The sequence below is a fragment of the Suricata suricatta genome, chromosome 1, assembly GCF_006229205.1.
Source record: "Suricata suricatta isolate VVHF042 chromosome 1, meerkat_22Aug2017_6uvM2_HiC, whole genome shotgun sequence".
NCBI lineage: Eukaryota > Metazoa > Chordata > Mammalia > Carnivora > Herpestidae > Suricata > Suricata suricatta.
In genome coordinates this window covers 162,787,177-162,790,871 of record NC_043700.1, presented here as the reverse complement: position 1 = coordinate 162,790,871, position 3,695 = coordinate 162,787,177, and the positions used below count along the sequence as shown (strand labels likewise).

General features: G+C 45.1%; 1 pseudogene; it reads left to right on the top strand.

Moving 5' to 3' along the window:
- The first annotated feature begins 432 nt into the window (after positions 1–432).
- Positions 433–3,356, top strand: LOC115302198 (annotated as a pseudogene).
- The last annotated feature ends 339 nt before the right edge of the window (positions 3,357–3,695 follow it).

The window sequence follows — 3,695 nt, the reverse complement described above, 5'->3', positions numbered from 1 at the left end:
CCTTCTAAGAAATGGTTGATGTCTCTTGTCCATCTGTGCCTCCTTTCCCACTCTCTTTGTTTACATCCTTCTCATTCCTTTGCTGCCATTTTTAGTAAGTAAGCTCAAGTAAGGGCTCACTCTCTCATTCAGGAGAGAATGAAAATAGTGCCTGTGTTTAATTCAACTCATGTACCTGGAAGCCCAGTCTTTTTTTTTTAAAGGCTCATTTTATTTTATTTTATTAGTTTATTTTTTGAGAGAGAGAAGGTACAAATGGTGAGCAAGAGGCAGAAAGAGAAAATCCTGCGAGGGGCAGAGAGCGAGGGAGAAAGGAAGAAAGAGAGAAAATCTCTCAGAGCCCACAGTAGGGCTGAAGCTGATGAACCTGGGCGGAAATCAGATGCTTAACGACTGAGTTACCCAGGCGCCCTGAGAAGGTCTTCTGACTTGATGACGCCTTCAGGGCAAAGGTGACGTTGGACTGACTTAAAGCACAGTTCCGCGGTGCCGGACAACACTCCTTGCTCTAGTTCTCCCCAACAGTTTAATCAGTTTCTTTACAGAAGAACCCTGTCCCCAACCCTGCCTAGTTGTTTTGGGGAGCTTGTTTTTGACCCTGGGACGGAGAGATGTAGTCATGTGGGGGTGAATGCCAGGCTGCCTGTCATTATGCTTCCAGAGGAGGACTGGACGAGAAGGTTGACTGTCGAAGTTAAAGACCTTCAGGTAAGCCCCAGGTGTGTGTCCCTCTTTCTCCCACATCCTTTTGGGCAGATGGGATGCTGTTCTGCTGCACAGGCCCCACCTCTGCCAGGACTCCAGGGGTCAGCTATTCACCAGCATACAACTATCTGCCCAATGCACTCCAGAAATTTCTTTAAATCTCTTGACCACGGATGTCCCCTCCCTAGTCCCTTTATTGTATTGGATTATGTCCTTTCCCCACTTGCTGTAACTTTAATAGGATCCTAAGAAGGGACAGGATATAAACGTGTGCTCAGTATACCATGCCAATGGAGAGCTCTGCTTTTTATCTTTTTAATAATGGCTTTGTAGGGGCACCTGGGTGGCTCAGTTGGTTAAATGTCCCACAGTTCATGGGTTCGAGCCCCACATTGGGCTCTGCACTGACGGCTCAGAGCCTGGAGCCTGCTTTGGATTCTGTGTCTCCCTCACTCCCTCTGTCCGTCCCCTGCTTGTGCTCTCTTTCTATCTCTCAAAAGTAAATAAGTAAACACTTTTAAAAATAAAAAACATAGCTTTGTAGATAGTTTTACATATATACTATAATTATCTATGTGTGTATATATGTATTTATATTTAAATCTAACTTGCAGGATCCTTGAAACACCTCTGTAGAGATGCTTGGGTCAAAGTTTGAAAATTCATTGCTAGAGAACAAATAGTACCTACTTTTCACTTTCTATCTGCATGTTTGTCATTACGTAGGCATGGTCTTTAAGTGTTAGAAAAACTAACATCCCTGGCAGTGTCCAAAGTTTAGCATTACTAGTTAAAACTATCCCTGTGTTTCCTAAATTCTACTCATTCACATATAACCTTCACAATTTTTGTCCTATCTCAGTGGGAACTACAGTGTTATATATTAATTCTTTCACAATTGACTGAATTTCTAAACTTAATTTCCTTTAAAATGAAACTTTATATCCCTACTGTATGAAAAATCAGCAATCATAGCAATGAAAATGTGGGTTTTATGTGTAAGAGTCTGCTAATTCTTCCCAATTTCTATAACCCTCCTACAATAGAATTTTTAGTCTGGCACATAGTGGTCATCCTGCTAAAAACTATATTTCCCAGACTCCTTTGCAGCTGGTTGTAGATAATGTGACTAACATGTAGATAAGTTTTGATTAACAGTATGTGAACAGAAATGACTTGTGCTACTTCTTTTATTTATTTTTCAGAGAGAGAGAGAGAGAGAGAGAGAGAGAGAGAGAGAGAGAGAGAGAATGAGTGGGGGAGGGGCAGAGAGAGAGAATTCCAAGCAGGCTTCATGCTGTCAGCACATAGCCTGACCCAGGGCTTGAACCCAGGAACAGTGAGATCATGACCTGAGCCAAAGCTGGATGCTTAACCGACTGAGGCACCCAGATGCCACAAGGTCATTTATAAATATTATTTTGCCAGGCTGGCACTAATACTTTTCCAGTGTTTTGGTCTGAAACTTGAATACAGTGACAGAATATGAATAAATTAGACGGTAACATCTGGTTTGGGGTTATATGCTCTGGTTTTGTTTGTTTTTAAGAAAGTGACTCCAGCTTCAGTGAAGGGCTCGACAGCGGCCACCAGCTTGTTGCTTTTCTGGGCGCCACTCCCCCGGCCGGCCAGACGCGACGCGCCATTACCGATTCCTCTCAGGCTCCTGGGCGCTGCCCTGAGCAGCGTCACCCTTTAGACCAGAAAGCTGGCGGGCACTACGGGGAAGAAACAAAACAAGAAAGTGGAGGAGGTGCTAGAAGAGGAGGAAGAGGAATATGAGGTGGAAAAAGTTCTTGACCGTCGAGTGGTAAAGGGCAAAGTGGAGTACCTCCTGAAGTGGAAGGGGTTCTCAGACGAGGATAACACGTGGGAGCCGGAAGAGAACCTGGATTGCCCTGATCTCGCTGAATTTCTACGGTCACAGAAAACAGCACATGAGACAGATAAATCAGAGGGAGGCAAGCACAAAGCTGATTCTGATTCTGAAGATAAGGGAGAGGAAAGCAAACCAAAGAAGAAAGAAGAGTCAGAAGAGCCACGAGGCTTTGCCCGGGGTTTGGAGCCAGAGCAGATTATTGGAGCCACAGACTCCAGTGGAGAACTCATGTTCCTGATGAAATGGAAAAACTCTGATGAGGCTGACCTAGTCCCTGCCAAGGAAGCCAATGTCAAGTGCCCACAGGTGGTCATATCCTTCTATGAGGAAAGGCTGACGTGTCATTCTTACCCCTCGGAGGATGATGACAAAAAAGATGACAAGAATTAACTCTCCTGAGTACCAGCCCCTGTCACATCTGACTGTGGGTTTCAAGTGGGGAGGGAAGGAATTCTACTTGTCTGGGCACCGTAGAGGTGACTTGAGAAGATGTCCTTTGAAGAGCCAGTAGCGTTTCTGTGCCCGAAAGCAGCCCAAGTGCTTTAAAGCCTTTCCATGCCGTGTGGTCTGCACACCCATCCCAGTGGAGGGGAAGGAGAAGGGTTGCAAGGCAGCCCATTCTTTCCTTTGCTGAGAAAGGCAAAGGGCCTTCCATGAAGGACAGAACTTGCAGAATGGGTGTGTGGGAGAGCAAAGGACACTGTCGACCTTCGAAGCACATCTCCACAACCCTCAGCCTTCTTCCCAACAGTGTTAACTCTGCATTTTTACAGCGTAGCATGTGTGTAGTTTTGGGCTATTGCTGGTGTATTATTTGGGGGCGGGAGGGTTGGGGGTGGGAAGGAACAGAGATGGGTAGGATCATTTTTGTTAAAATTTGGGGCCTGATTGGGGAAATGGTGAAACAATGAAAAGAACAAACTTGTGGTGATTCAGTGTGTGTCCAGAATATTTTATCTTTTCAAAAAAGGTCATTAGCAACCTAAATGAGGACTGTGAGAGACTTCAAAAGCTGTGAATGCCTGAAACGTATAAGCCAAGGTGTTCCCTGCCTGAGCTTCATGCTGTTCCCAGCAGAGGACTAAGCCAGTTAATAAGTTACCAAAGCTGC